The sequence below is a fragment of the Marmota flaviventris genome, chromosome 17, assembly GCF_047511675.1.
Source record: "Marmota flaviventris isolate mMarFla1 chromosome 17, mMarFla1.hap1, whole genome shotgun sequence".
Lineage (NCBI taxonomy): Eukaryota > Metazoa > Chordata > Mammalia > Rodentia > Sciuridae > Marmota > Marmota flaviventris.
Genome location: NC_092514.1, coordinates 7,273,637 through 7,290,342, shown reverse-complemented (window position 1 = coordinate 7,290,342; position 16,706 = coordinate 7,273,637). Strand labels below are relative to the sequence as shown.

At 33.2% G+C, this 16,706-nt stretch overlaps 1 pseudogene; it reads right to left on the bottom strand.

Moving 5' to 3' along the window:
* LOC139702421 (transport and Golgi organization protein 1 homolog) overlaps window positions 1–854 on the bottom strand; it is a 62,273-nt pseudogene extending 61,419 nt beyond the window's left edge.
* Between the last annotated feature and the right edge of the window lie 15,852 nt (window positions 855–16,706).

Here is a 16,706-nt window from a genome sequence, read left to right as displayed (position 1 = left end):
AATTTGACAGATAAGAAATTTATTGTGTTTTCCAAAAGAAAGCCTTTATTACAATCAATTATGCTTTTACAAGTACCTTGAATTTTGTGAATTGAAAAATAACATTGTATTACTGTCATAAAATATTAAACAGAGTATAAAAGACAGAAAATTAACTTCATACTCAATGTGAAGAGACTCCCTGTGTCACAGGAGACACTCCCTAATGTTATACATGCATAAACTGGGGCAGGAATATGGAAAAAGAAAGAATTTATCCCTTCTAATTTATGGACATATATACATATAAATTATTATTGTTAACATTATTATGATCACATAAATTATGGCTTTCAGACTATTAAATTTAATTTTTTTTTTACGAACTTTTGATGACGAAATGTCATCAAAAGACAGAATAGGAAATATCAACTTTTATTCCTCTACTAATAAAACAAAACAAAAAAAATAATTATTTACAAATCAAAATGGCTCAAGGAGGGCTTAAGTTCACATTAAAGAATTTGCAGGAAAAAAAGAGAGAATATTCACTATAAAAAGGATTACTGGGGAGATCAGCATACCTGAGACATGAGAAGAAAGCAGGACATCAGGCACTAGAGTCAGGCATGTGGAGGAAACCACTGATGTCAACAGTGGCCTCCACTGAGGTAACCAAGTCATTCCTGGTCGGAACCCCCAGAGAAGAGGCACATCTGTACCCATCCAACTGCCCAGAGGTGGCTACTACAAAGCCACATTGGTAAGGAATCATCTGTTCTCCCACCCACAGACATGTTCGCTTTCAGAGTGGTAATAGTTTTGCAAATGCTCACACCCGGTAATGGCTCTATGGCTGCATTGGGTCGCTCCATATCTAGGACACCAAAACCATCACTGTGGCAAGTGAGTTCACACTTCAAGCCCTCCCTCTACTTGCTTATTCAACATCAGTAGAATGCATTGTATTCTCCAATGGGCACAGAAAAATCTCTAGGATAGATCATATTTTAATACAAAGTATAAATTTTATTATTTTATTTTTAATTATTGGTACTGGGAATTGAAGCCAATGGTGCTTTTCTACCCAGTCTGAGTTGTACTGTGTTTCTGAGGTTGAAGTTGACTTTGAACTTGGGATCATCCTCCTTCAGCCTCCCATGTCACTGGGATTATAAGCATGTATCACCATGCCCTACTCTGATTTGAATTTAATAATTTACTCTAATTTATTTTACTTTGTTGTGGGTGGGGGAATAATAATAATAATTGATTTACTATGTTTAAATATTATCGCTATTTTTATATTTTAGTCAAAATAGGAGATAATTTTCTATTTAATCTTGTGGCACAGAGGTTGGTAAAAACCAATATGAATTGACCTCAAGGGCTATGAATAATGGAAGTCAAAGTAGAAATGGAAGATACAATTTTACAAGCACACACATAACACATACACAAATGCAGGCAATCAGAATCTGTCACTCTATCATGATGTATTATTGTACATCTAATTGTAAACACTGCAGTCTATGTTCAGGTTGAGTTGAAGTCAATCATATATGTAATGTTCTATTAGAAATAATGTAGTGATAGTCTATAATATTAATTCATATACTTATTGCTATTTAAATTATTTGGATAATGAATTTTGTGTAATGAATACTGTAACATGAATTATTAGCAAAATAGAAAGCAGCAACCTAAGAGTATGGACCAAGACAAGTTTGGGATGCAGTTCCACTTGTGATAAACTTGGTGGCAAATGGAGGAACATTCTACAAAATTCATAAATGTTACCTATTCCAGACATTTTAACACAATGATAACAGCAGACACAATAACTACTGAATGTTTAATATGTACTAGGCCAGTTGGAAGGGTTTACAGAGCTTATATCAAGATCTTTATATATGCGACCAATGGAAAAACACAAGACTTCACTAACTACTACTAGTGACACATTGTTTGTAGAAATAGGCTGTGTAGGAAGAATTTGGCAGTATATACAAATACTTTTCTTTAAATCCTCTAATGCTGGCTGATGGTAATTTTGAGCATACTTACACCATAAACTACTATTTTCCCCTGAGTAATGACAAATGGCAATTTTCTTTTAAATTGTTTTCTCTTAAGGGTATTGTGACAAATGTGCTTTAAATGAGTGAATTATTGTTAGCTTGTTGATATCAGTTTTCCAAATCATGTCACTCATTACATTTATTTGTAGTCCTTTATGCCACTGGCAACTCTAAAATAAGTTTATAAATATATGTACTTATGCCAGTTATTATACTAATGTTTGTTATAAACAGATTGCCCTCAAAAGAATTTTAAAATATTGCTAACATATAAATATTCAGATTGAGAAATAATTAAATCCAATCATATTTATAAAATTAGGTACTTTAAAGATGACTTAATCCTTAATATACTTTACCATTGATATTTTCCCTGGAGCCAAATATATTTCATAATGTCATAAATTCATAGGAAATTTTATGTGATCACCTGTATTTTTATATCAAACAGATGGAGGAACACATTATACATTGAAATACTACTTCAGTATCATAATTTTATCTACAGAGCCATGACATTTGGTAGTCTTGTAGTACAGCAAATTCTTTAGAAAATGCCACTTAAAGACACTTAGTCTCTTGATTTACTCAAAGCAAATGGTTCACCTTCTTTGCTCACTCTGAGTTAAAATCTCAGAACACATTTAAAATTCAGTCATAGTTTCAGGAAAAATATTAATGAACTGCCTGTGTCAGTGAGTGTTACTGAGAGCATTTCTATCTCACAACTTTCCACTCTCCCCTTTGGACTTTAGGGGTTTGTACTCTGCCAACTTGCTCCTTTGCCAGTATGGTAGGTGTCAATAAAGGTCCATGTAGAAAACTGTTCTGGAAATCTGGAAGAATGGGTAAGAAATTTGTTCCCACCTGGTGTTGTGCTGATCTTATCAGCATTAACTGAGTAATCGCCCTTCGCCTGGGCAGAGAGGTTTAGGATCCAACTCTTGTCTTTTCCCAAGATCAGCTTTGAAGAGCTTTCTTATGGGGGGAGCCTCCACCCCTGCTGATGTTATGGTCCATCCTCAATGGACCCAGCAGTAGCAGCTTGGGTCACCACCAACCAGTAGCACTCCCAGGTTTGCAGCTCCAGGCTCAGCTTCACAGAACCCTCCTTAAGCTTTCAAGTTCTAATGAATCCATTTCTTCCCTTTTTTATTAAATGATTTCTAGAATCACTATTCACATATTATTCCAGATTCTACTTTTTTTTTTTTTTTTTTTTTTTTTTTTTTTTGCTGTTCCGGTGTTGTCTAGCAATTGCTTATTAATTTTCCTCCATATAAACAGGAGGTGTGACTTTCATTTTCCTTACTAATTTCAAAAGAGTTTACACTTGGATATCTTGTGTGTATATTTGTTTAGGATTTTCACTTTTTTTTTAAAGAGAGAGAGAAAATTTTTTAATATTTATTTTTCAGTTTTCAGTGGACACAACATCTTTATTTTATTTTTATGTGGTGCTGAGGATGGAACCCAGGGCCCGGCACATGCCAGGCGAGTGCATTACAGCTTGAGCCACATCCCCAGCCCCTAGGATTTTCACTTTTAATATAATGTCTCTAAAGCAAATTTTAATTGTTCAGAAAAGGAGAATTAAATTTCAGTCTTCTAATTTTTATTAATTTTTAGACAGAAATGTTGAAGTTCATACAAGTTGAATAATTGTGATTTGGATATATTTTCAAGTAAAGCATTTCACATATGCTTTTGTACTTCCAAATGAAAGGGGATTATTTAGACATGGAAAGTCTAGTCAGGGAAAGATAACTATCAGTATTTTCTCTAAATAAAATCTCAAACTTTCATAAAAATTAAATGACTCTATTTTATTTAGCAATAGTATTTTAAAAAATAAACAATTGAAAATTTAACCTAATTTTAAACTGTATTTCATTTTTATTTTTATTTAAATCTCAAATTGTTTTATTAGTTGTCAAAAGGATTTTAACTGATTCTTCCTAAAGCTTTAGTATAGTTTTTTTTGGACATGAGTTGCTTTTATTTTAGTCTTTGTTTGGTACTTTATTATAGGTTTGCAGAAAAAAGCAAACCTATACAGGATACAAAGGTATAAGTTATGAAATTTTAAAGCACAATCTAAATATACACATAGATTATGGCTTAAACTTCACCAAATCCTCTTTAGGCTTTTAATTGGGACATAAATTCTATCTGATCCCTGGTGGAAGATAGGACCCCTCCAAAGAGAGAAATACCTTCCTTTGATTTTATTCTTTAGCATTTCAATTCATAATTAAAGGATCATGGTCATTTCAACATTGACAAATCCAAAAGGCAGTTTTCACCCCAAATTATTAGACATGTAATAATAGCTTAAAACTGACAATCACAGTTGTCCCCAGGTTCTGCTGACATTACCTTTACTAGCTTTCTGTTTGTGTTTCCCTTACTGTACCATTATTGCACTTTCACACAGGGGTGCTGGGTACTTTCATCTGCCCTACTTTATTTAGTGACCCAGTTGAACTGCCTTCCTTGAGATGCAGGGAAAGTTACATGATAAAAACTCAGGAAGGGAAAGTGACTTTGATGGTGTCTTTCTAGTTTTGTTGATTTTCTTCAAATGGAGGCTTCCAATTAGAGCCAACATCAAGGTTTCCAGCTATGCTATTAACTCCCAGCTCCATAACCTTATATAAACCGAATAACCTCCCATGTCCTCTGGTTAGTCATCTTTAATTAAAGAAACCTAGATTAAATTTTCTTTATTTTCTTTGAAGTTGAACATCTTTATTCTTGAAACTGGCTCTTTATAAAAATTAATTTGCATAATATTGTTTGAGGTGCACTCTGAATTGTCATGATTCCTGCTTGGTTTTCCATGCTTTTTTTTTTCTTTCATGCTTACTTTCTAATTTTTACATGGAAATGGTACATATGTAAGGTTTCAGTGTGATAACCTTTCTCTGCAATAAGTAATGATGGAATCAAGACAATGTACTTGTGCTTGGAAGCTTCAGATATTCTCTCTACTTCTTTGTGAACATATAATAGATTGCTGTGATCTATAATCACACAAAGGTTCTGTTTAAATTAATTAGTCCTTATATTTTCATTTAAGGAGAGTTGAAAGTGTGTGCAAAGCAGCTTTACAATAGACTTATATATTAACAATATAACTTCTGTTTTCTAGCACTGGATGGGTGATAGGTGCACTGAGGAATTAGTTTGAATTGAAGGCCAGGAAAAGAAGCAGCAGTGTTTTGATGGGGGAGAATATGCTGTTTAAAAAAATTGAAGAGTGTAAAGACCAGAGGAGATGCAGGATCAGCGGGTCAGCTGAAGGATCTAGCAATGATCCTCAGGGGATAACGAGACCCTGGATTGAGATGGGGAATGGAATTTGTCATATGATATGAAAACCAAATATTGGAATGAAGTAGAAAGAAGCCATGCAAAATCTAATAGCATTTTCAAATTGAAGTGGCAAATGGCAGAGGCAGAGAATTGGTAAGGGAAACTATATTGAAGAAAAAAACTAATGAGATTATGGGTCCATAATGACATGAGAGTGATGAAGCAAATGAGATAACTAAGTTGAAAGTGCAGATTTGGATATGTGTCTGTGTAGGTGCAGGCAGATGTCATTCCCTAATTACCTACTAGAGCTCCCTATATGCTCAGTTTTCACTGTGATTATACATTGCAGCTTCTGTAATTTATCTCTACTTTGAAGTCCTTAATGATTAAAAATAAGTAAATTGTGGTCAAAATCAATTAATTACCACAGACACTTGCGTGAAGATTAAATTAGACTGTTAAGAAATAATATGCTTCGTTTATAAGAAGAAGGCATCTGTTTTAATGATGCAATTCATATGTGGAGAAATTAATTCCAACATAATATAAAAAGGTGCAAGTTTTATATCTTATGTGATTTTATTTTTACATATTCTACCAAAAAATCCCAGTCCTATACAAATTGTGATTCATATCTGCACACCACTTACAATTTAAAGACTCACTTATAGATAGCTACATGCCACATAATTTCAAATGGCCTTTCTCATCACAGTATGGTTACTTTTAAAATTCAATTTTCATTAACATAATTCTGCCTGACATTTAAACTGTCAGGCATTTACAGAATGTACATTTCTCACAATGTTAATTTTATTTGAAAATAATAAGTGTATATCACCATTAAGTCAATGATCAGATATGGAAACAGATTCAATTAAATCTCAAAACACAACACCAACCAGACTTCATGATAATTGAATTATAATGTGATGAATTTAAATTTGAAGTATATGTTATTTAAAATGCTGTACATAGTCAACTAATCTTGCAGATAAATGCACAAACATGTATGATAGGATTTTTTTCATGAAATGTTCTGTCAAACTTGCAATATGTACAGATATATCAAATCAGAATTAGTCACATAAATAAAGTCAAAATAATTTTTATATTTCCTGATAAAATATGTTAGTCAATCCAACAATAGTCATAATAAAAATGAAAATATTCTCTGAAAAAATGTGTCATTAAGTTTTATTGCTGTTATACAAACAGCATACAGTATACTTATGTAAAATCAGATGGTGTTGCCTCCTATACACCTAGGCCATATAGTATAAAATCTACTGCCACAAAATGGCATTTTGGCCAATGATGAACTGCATATATGTTGGTGAACCAATAAATTTAATATCAATAGTGATATCAAAGCCATCCTAGTTTGTGTAATTATACTCTGTCAGGGACTAGAAGGAAATTCTCCTTCAAAGATTAGCCTGACAGCCCCCTGGGAGACATCCTGCCTGGGAGGCATCCTGCAGCTACTTATCTCACCTGAGACATCCTGCAGCCACCTATCTTCCTGAAACCTATCTTCCTGAAACATCCTGCGGTTATCTCACCTTGTGCAGACATCCAGCAACTGCCGATAAGAGAGCTTCCCCATTCCCACCATATAAATACCCCTGTGTGAACAATAAAAGTTTGCAGCTTGATCAGAACTTTTGTCTTGCTGTCATCCTTCTGTGTCTCTTGTCCCTTCATTCCTCCCCATCTAGGTTCGCTGCCCACATTGATGTGTCCTGTCGGACGGGACAATACTCTATGATAATCATACAATGATGAAGTAGCCTGATGACACATTCCTCAGAACAAATACTTTATTACAAGATACATCCTTGTCCATAAGGCATAACCTATTTCTTCTAGGGCCATAATGAGCCAAACAGTGAGAGATTAAATCAAACACAAGAGGAAATAATGCAATAAGACCCTCAGTAAATACATGAAGTAGAAATAAGCTGCCAGTGTAACTAGAAATACTGTTTTACAGTAAACTTTTTTTAATAGGTAGACTATAGTATGAAATTACATTAATAAGTGTAATAAAATAAATAAATAAACCAGTAACATACTTGTTTTATCAAGTACTATGCATGTTGTGGTATACATTCATACAACTGTCAGTACAGAAGTATTGGTCATACTAGCAGCCCTGCAAATATGAGTATTACATGTGCTGTAACATTGACAATTCTTATATCTATGCTATCACTAGGCAATTGGAATTTTTCCACTCCACCAACACCTTATGAGAGCACTGTTTTATATGTGGAATTTTTACCAAAAGATCATTATGTGGTGTGTGACTCTAATTAATTTAGTTTATAATATGGATATACATGGAATCTGAAAAGAAGATGTTATAGCATATAATATTTACACTCAAATACAAAATATAGAACAATTGACATGCTAATTCTTAAAGATTTTGAAGTAGAGATGAATAGATTCAATTATGTAAGAAATTATCAATGCATTTTTAAAAATTGAGTATTAAGTGAGTTTTTAATCATAAAACACTCATAAAAGCAATTAAGATTAGCAAATTATTTATGCTACAATCCAGCTATCCATCTCTAACCAACATGTTTTCTATACTTCCCTGCAAGAATAGAATGAGAGAGAGAGACGGAAAAAAAAAAAGAGATAAAATAGTGTGCATCCTGATAAAATTACATCTTGTTACTGTGTTGTGGAAAACCTCATCTTATCAATTTCATTTTAGATAACTCTTGAATAAGACAAAAGGTAGTAAACTGGGCCTGGTGGAACATGCCTGTAATCCCTGTGGCTTGGGTGACTAGGTGGGAGGATCATAAGCTTAAGGCCAGGTTCAGCAAAATAGCAAGACCTTGTCTCTCAAGAAAATAAAAAAGGACTGGGTGTGTGACTCAGTGGTCTATGAACTCTGCATTCAATCCTCAGTATCACAAAAATTGAATAAATAAAAATGAAACAAGCTATGTTAAAAAAAAAGATGAAGGTAGGGCTGGTAATCAAAATCAGCAGTGTATACCTGGGCCTATTGAGAAATAGAGAAAAGGAGAGCAGATGACTTTTATTACATAGATGATCTGGCTTATTTGCTGATTGAGAATAACTTCGAATCACTTCAAAAATGAGCTATACTTATATCCTTGTGCAATAATGAGAAGTCTTCCTGACTCTCTGACCCTTGGGAACAAAAAAGTAATCTAAATTTATAGGCAAAGTTGTTCCTATATATAATGATTGGGACAGAATGGTTTTATTTTATTTTTACATTCAGAATAATCTGTATATCAAGGAGAAAATTTCTCTATGAATATGCATGTTTGCAGAAAATTGAGGACAGCAGAAACTACTGTTCAATTTATTACTTAGTTACATTTAGCCTTATACTTATCACTTAGTTGCATTTAGACTTATAGCTTCACTGGACTACAAACTATACATATTATCACAAAAAAGGCGATGGAAATAATAATAAAAAAAAAAACATAATCAGGACTGGGGTTGTAGCTCAGTGGTAGAGCACTTGCCTACCATGTTTGAGGTACTGGGCTTGATTCTCAGCATTGCATATAAATAAAATAAAGGTCCATTGACAACTAAACTTTAAAATACAGTTATAAAAAATCATAATCAGAAATCAAAACTGATGGAGGTACTAAAAGAATTGAACATGTTCCTCTAGTAGAAGTGACAGTAACAGGCAAGTCAGATAGAGGGTGTGCAACCACATAACAGCTCTTTGGAAGACACAGTTGAAGTGCACATGCATGTGCGTACAAATGCAAGTAGTACCCAGATTGAAGAAATATATAATCAAAATTAGAGTTCAATTATTATAAAACTTGGGTAGATTAAAATAAAAAATACCTATTTTGAAGACAAATTTGTTGCTTGGAAGATAAAGAGATGTAAAAATGAAATGAATTCAGCAAAGTAGCAGGGTATAAAATCAACACCCATAAATCAAACACATTCCTATACATCAGCAGTGAATCCACGGAAAGAGAAATTAGGAAAACTACTCCATTCATAATAGCCTCAAACAAAACAAAACAAAATCTTGGAATCAATCTAATAAAAGAGGTGAAAGACCTCTACAATGAAAACTACACAACACTAAAGAAAAAATTGAAGACAACTTCAGAAGATGGAAAGATCTTCCATGCTCCCGGATAGGCAGAATTAATATTGTCAAAATTGCCATATTACGAAAAGCATTATACAGATTAATGCAATTCTTATTAAAATCCCAATGACATTCTTCATGTAAATAGAAAAAGCAATAATGAAATTTATTTGGAAAAATAAGAGACCTAGAATAGCTAAAGCAATCCTTAGCAAGAAAAGTGAAGTAGAAGGCATCACAATACCAGACCTTAAACTACAGAGCTATAGTAATAAAAATTGCATGGTATTAGCACCAAAATAAACTTGTAGACAAATGATACAGAATAGAGGACATAGGACAAACCCTCATAAATACGGTTATGTCATACTAGACAAAGATGCCAAAAACATTCACTGGAGAAAAGATAGCCTATTCAACAAATGGTGCTGGCAAAACTGGAAATCCATATGTAGCAAAATGAAATTAAACCTCTATCTCTCACATTGCACAAAAAACAACTCAAAATAGATTAAAGACTTAGGCACAGAACAGAGACCCTGTGCCTAATAGAAGAAAAAAATAGGCCCAAATTTTTACCACATCAGCCTAGGATCTGACGACCTTAACAAGACACTTCAAGTGCAAGAAGTAAAATCAAGAATTAATAAATGGGATGAATTCAAATTAAAAAGCTTCTTCTCAGCAAAGGAAACATTAAGGTAAGGAGAGAACACAGAGATTGGGAGAAAATCTTTACCACATGCACCTCCGATAAAGCTTTAATCTCTAGGATATATATAAAAAAAAAAAACTCAAAAAACACTTAACACCAAAAAAAAAAAAAAAAAAAACAAAACAAAAAAAATAACCTAATCAATCAATGGGCTAAGAAACTGAACAGATACTTTACAGAAGAGGAAATACAATTGATAAACAAATATATGAAAAAGTGTTCAACATCTCTAGCAATTAGGAAAATGCAAATCAAAACTACTCTAAGGTTTCATCTCCTCTCAGATTGGCAATCATCAAGAATACAGGCAACAATAAATGTTGACAAGGATGTGGTGAAAAAGGTACACTCATACATTGCCGGTGGGACTGAAAATTGGTGCAACCACTATGGAAAGCAGTATGGAGATTCCTCAGAAAATTAGGAATGGTACCACTATTTGACCCAGCTATCCCACTCCTTAGTTTATATCCAAAGGCTTAAAATCAGCATACTATAGTGACAGCCACATCAATGTTTATAGCAGCTTAATTCACAATAGATATGAATATAGAACCAACCTAGGTTTCTCTCAATAGATGAATGGATAAAAAATGAGGTATATATCCTCAGTGGAATATTACTCAGCTTTAAAGAAGAGTAAAATTATGGCATTTGCCAGTACATGGTTGGAGTTGGAGAATATCATGCTAAACGAAATAAGCCAATCTTATAAAACCAAAGGCCAAATGTTTTCTCTAATATACAGATGCTAATTTACAATAAGGCAGGGGACACAAGGGAAGAATAGCATTACCTTAGATTAGGTAGAGGGAAGTGATGGGAGGGAAGGAGAGGAGATGTGGGGATAGAAAAGAAAGTAGAATGAAACAGACACCATTACTTTCTGTATACATGTGACTACGTGACCAATATGATTCTGCAAAAAGTACACTCAGAAAAATGAGAAATTATATCCCACCTATGTATATCAAAATGTATAAATGCATTCTACTGTCATGTATAACTATTTAAAATAAATTAAAAAATTAAAAAAAATGGTATTTGCCAGGTGACCAGCATTTTCCTTCCCTGATTGGTGAGGCTCTGTTTGTCACTTCCTGTGATTTGGCCACATCAGGTGGCCCTAGACAGAGGCCCCCATCTTGGAAGTCTTAAAAATGTTACAAATGTGTCTTCAGGCATAGGCATGCCTTCTTACAGCCCCAGGGGTCGAGTTGCCCATTCCAGTCCTTGTAACCCCACCCTTCTTGACCTTTATTGGATGGAAATTTCTAAAGAATGAGAGTGCCCCCAATAAAAGACCACTTCCAGATGTGCTAGTGCACATGCATGCTCTCTGGTACTCACTCTCAGGTTCTCTGTCTCTCTCCCTCTCTCCAGCCTCTCATAACATTCCTGGGGCTCCCATTTGGGGAGCTTGAGGCTGAGGGCAGAGGATCCATCCAAGGTAATTAAAGGTAAATTGTGTGTCTGTATTTTATTTGGTACCTTAGGAAATTCACTCCAGTGACCCTTAGTTTAGCTACCCGAGCTGGTCGGGGGCAGGTATTAATTGAAAATAAAGCAAGATGAAGTAATAAAATAAAATATTGAGGTACATGGAGAAAAAAATGCAGAGATAGAACATATGAAGAATAAGAGTTACTGAAGAAGAAAAACAGGAGATAATGAAATAACAACACTAATAATACAGTAAAAGCTTCCTAACCAGAAAATCTGAACCTGCTCATTGAGAGGCTCGTGACAATTCAAGGAGGATGATTTTTTTTTTTAAATTGGATAAACACTGGTAAAATCCTTACCATCTACAGAGAAAAAGTGAAAAGAAACATTATAAAGTCAAAATATAGACTCCTGTTCATGTGGAAGAAAAAAAAAAAGATTGTCAAAAGTGTCTTGAAATTTACTGTGATGGCTTATGTTTAATGGCCATAAAATATGTGTAAAATATCATATAGACATACATTTGACAGAGCAATATGCTCAATGGAAAGACACAGAGCTGGAGAATCTGAGCAACAGCAGATTTCCATGGCTCATCTGTACTTAACTGTGAAACATAAGGATATTGAGTGGATGAACATATTATGGGTATTTTCCCTCAATTCGTAAGAGACAAAGTTGCAATGTGAAAAATGTAAAAGTAATTTTTACCCAATTTTAATTCAAGACTTATTAAATAGAAAAGTTGGGAAGAATGCAAATTCTTAATTCATAGAAGGAAATATCTAGAGGCAAAATACCTTTATGAAATAATACTCAAAACATGTATAGTACTAGAAGATGTGCAAATTATTTATTGCTCCATATTCTTTAATCTGGGAATAATTAAACAGTGAAATTTCCATGGCTTGTTAGGTTTTAGACTAAGTAGCAGATATTTTCATAAAATCCAATGGGAATATAAAAAATACGTTAGATTTTTGTAAAACACCAAAATAGTTATATATATATATATATATGCGAGTAAAAATGTATGTGGTTTTTTCCCACATAGATGGCATTTGTCCTAAAATAGGAAAAAAAATTTAATACATGCCAATACAGATAATTTATGTAATATTTTTGTTTATAATACTGATTTTGATGATAGAAAATAATTCAGAGCATCTACATAAGCCAATTATTTTTCTAAACACCTCACAGCTAATATTGTGTGTATTCTCTCCACAATTGTACACATTAGGTAACATTATTACCTTTATTTTTTGTAGATGAAAAAACTGAACCAAAATAATTTAAATAACAGATAACATGTAAAACTGAACCACATAAAAAGTAGGGAAGAAAATCTGAAAAAAAGGCAGTTTGTTTCTGCAATTTATGCTTTTAAATATTGTGTATAATTAACATACAACTGGACATTTGTGCATAGATTGAAACTGTGACCTAAATCTATATTTACTATTTTGGAGAATTTTTCATGATTTATTTTTAAATAAGAAAACACACTAGAGACAAAGCTTTTTGTGTCTCTCTGTGTGTCTGTGTGTATATAAAGAGAAAAAGAGAGGTGTAGAGATTTAATAATAAAAATGCTAAAATATTTATTTATTTATTTATTTTAAAATATTTTTAGTTTTATATGGACACAATGACTTTATTTTATTTTTATGTAGTGTTGAAGATTGATCCTAGTGCTTCACATGTGCTAGGCAATCACTCTACCACTGAGCCACAAACCCAGCCCTGTCCTTTTAGTAGATTGTACCATCATGTCTTTCAGCTTATTGATTTTTTTGAGTGCTGTGTCAAATGTTATTTCCATTCAATGCATTTTTCCTTTTAGGTAATATTTCATTTATAGAAGGTCCATTTTCTCCCATTGTTATTTATTTTTCTACATTATGCCCATGTTTTCCTTTAAATTCTCATCCATACATTGAAGAGCTATTTTGAAAATCTTTTTCATTGGTGTTCAAATAACTTTCAATATTAGATCTTTTTCTCCACAATGGGATATATATCTTCGATTGTTAACTTACTCAGAAATTTTTGATTAGCTGCTCAATACTGTGATACTGCACTATTGTACTCCTGGAATTGTTTTTCTTTTTTTTTCTTTTTTTTTTTTTTTGCATTTTTTTAAGATGTTAGGGAGCTTTTGGCAAGCATTTATATTAATTCATCATCATTTTAGTGTTTTGAGGCTTCTTCTTAGGCTTTGAATTTTGGGTTCAAGAATAAGCCTAGCAACATGTATAGTTTACCTTTTTCACTTACAAGTGATGCCATTAAGGGTTCAGTTAAATGTTCCAGCAAATCATTAAGGATTATCAACTTTGATTAAAGCTCAAATATGTCTCCTCTTCATTTTTACTTGAAGCACAAGCCTTATTGCTCTTACCAGCCTTTTGGACAGAATTTTTTGAAATTTGTCTCTGTGTACCCACAGCCCAATGGTCAGCACAAACTCAGTGGGACTCCCAACCAGATACTCTGTATCATCCTTCTTTCTGTCATTTCACTCAACAACTTCCATGCATTCTAAGCCTGGATCCTGATCTCTACCCTTGTACTTCAGTGAGTCCATCATGCACTGTGGCTCCCCTGACCCAACTTGGAAATCACCTCCAGAAAAAAGACAGACATGACTCTTCCCCTCAATTATCTTGTTCCCCTTTTCTCAAGGATCTCATTGCAGCTATTCAGGAAATGAAAAGACATCTGTGTAGGTCAGAGCAGATAAGGTCTGAGTATTGACTCCTATCATGGCATTCTTCAAAGACAGTCTTTGTGTGACTGGATGTATTAGGGATGGTTGGCAGTTACTCATTTAGTTTCTGTCATCTTCACTGTCTGAAATCACTTTGAGAAAGTGGAACATGTCATGATTCCAATTTCTTATACCTCCATGCAGCAAGGGACTTGGTATATAATGGGCACTCAATAAATATTTGTTCCTTAGGAGTTTGATGGCATTGTTCTGAAGCTTGCTCAGTAATGGGAATTTTATTAGACTTTATAAATCCTAGTTGAGGGTTTCAGATTCAGTGCTATTTGCAGGATATGGGTAGAGAAAATGCCTCAGTGTACAATCCTGTGTATAAATCTGTGAAAATGTGAATAAAAAGATCTTATCTCTCTGCTGGCTTGTTTTTAAATGTCTAAAAAAAAGATTTTTCATAACTTTTATTGAAATTATTTATTTATTTTTTATTATTGGAGTCTAACTTCAGGTTTTGTTAGTCTACCAAATTGAAAGTAGGAGTTCATGTTTTATAATTTTTGTTTTTCTAATTTACACTGAAAAAAGCAATGTTCTTCCACATGCATAATTACCATTTAATTTGTTTAATTTTTGTATTATCAGTGAATGCTATTTTAATGAACTCTACTTATTGATTTATATAAATATTCACAGATATGTTTCAAGATTTAGCAATATATGTAATTTTTTTATTTTTAGTATTTGGCTTCAATTTTGCTTAAGGAGTTTTGTGGGTTTTTTAATATGCAGACCTTTAAAGTGTTTTTTTATCTGTTTTTCTTTTGCAGTTTACCCATTGAATTATATTTAACAGCCAGATTTCACTGCTTAAGTATATAAACACAATGGAAGTTGTATTCTAGTAAGTTAACTTCATTTTTAAATACATGATTTGCCAGGTTATTTTATTTTAGTGAACAACGTCCAAAATAGATAAGTCAACACATCAATAGATATTGATGTTGAGTTCTCTATCAGTGATGCACATTCCCCATTATCTATTCCCCTGCTGAGGTTTACATATTGTAGCCTTAAATTGATCTAGGTTGGACTATGGGTCTATAACTAACCAATGGAATGGAAGTGAAAATGTGTGTAAGCCACAATGCTGAGGTGTTTGCCTCACATCTCTCTTCCCTTTTACTTGCTGTGAACATAGCACTTCAAAGTCCAGATGTATGGCAGAGGTTAGGATACATAGAGTCTGCAAGACAGCTGCTTTCTGATGAGGAGAGTTGTATAGGCTAGTACATAGGTAAGTATACTTTTATTGTATGTTTATTATGGCAATTAGAAGAGCTAATAACGAGATTAATTTAAATTGGGGTTATCATTATATTTCTTTAAATAGTTACTTATTTCAACATAATTTATTGAATGATTCATTGATCCACTTAAGTAATAATAGGGATGCCAGTTTTATAAACAATTAGCCACTTGTTACATTACAGTTACTGAGCAATTCATCTATCTGCTATTTGAAATGTCATCTTTTCACAAAATAAATTATCTTTCCTAATGGAATGTATTTCATTAAATTTTTATATGTTCTATTTATCCATCGATTTTTATGTAAGATGTATGCTGTTTAGCAGCATGTTTACTTACTACCATCTAATATTAAGGAAAATTTGCTTTAACAATCAACTTCTTCTTATCTAATTTTCTTCTTTATTCTTCCAGATGGCTTAAAAACATTTAGCAATTCAATTGAAGTTATATTTAGTGTATAAATTATTTAGGTGGAAATATTTATGGGAGGTGGGTCATGGGAATTGAACTCAGGGGCACTCAACCACTGAGCCACATCCCCAGCCCTATTTTGTATTTTATTTAGAGACAGGGTCTCACTGAGCTGATTCGTGCCTTGCTGTTGTTGAGACTGGCTTTGAACTTGGGATCCTCCTGTCTCAGTCTCCTGAACTGCTAGGATTATACGTTGTTGCCACTGCACCCTGCAGGTGGTGAAAATTTTTATTTATAGTATTATATTTAAAGTATTATATTTCTTTTTGAAATGTACTTCCCAATTATTTGAATCTTCTTTTTATTTTAATGATATACACTGCTTGTAAAACTCTGTTAAATACTCGGAGACACAATACTGAGGATCAGGAAGAAAATAGAGTATAATTAATGACAAAGTGAAAAATTTTCCCATTAAAAATGGGGAAAATTGAGGTTTTATAAGTCAACAAAGAACACCGAGGTCTCACATATGTGTTGGAGAAGTGGTGTCGCCATAAGAGTACTGAGCAGAAAACTGGGATT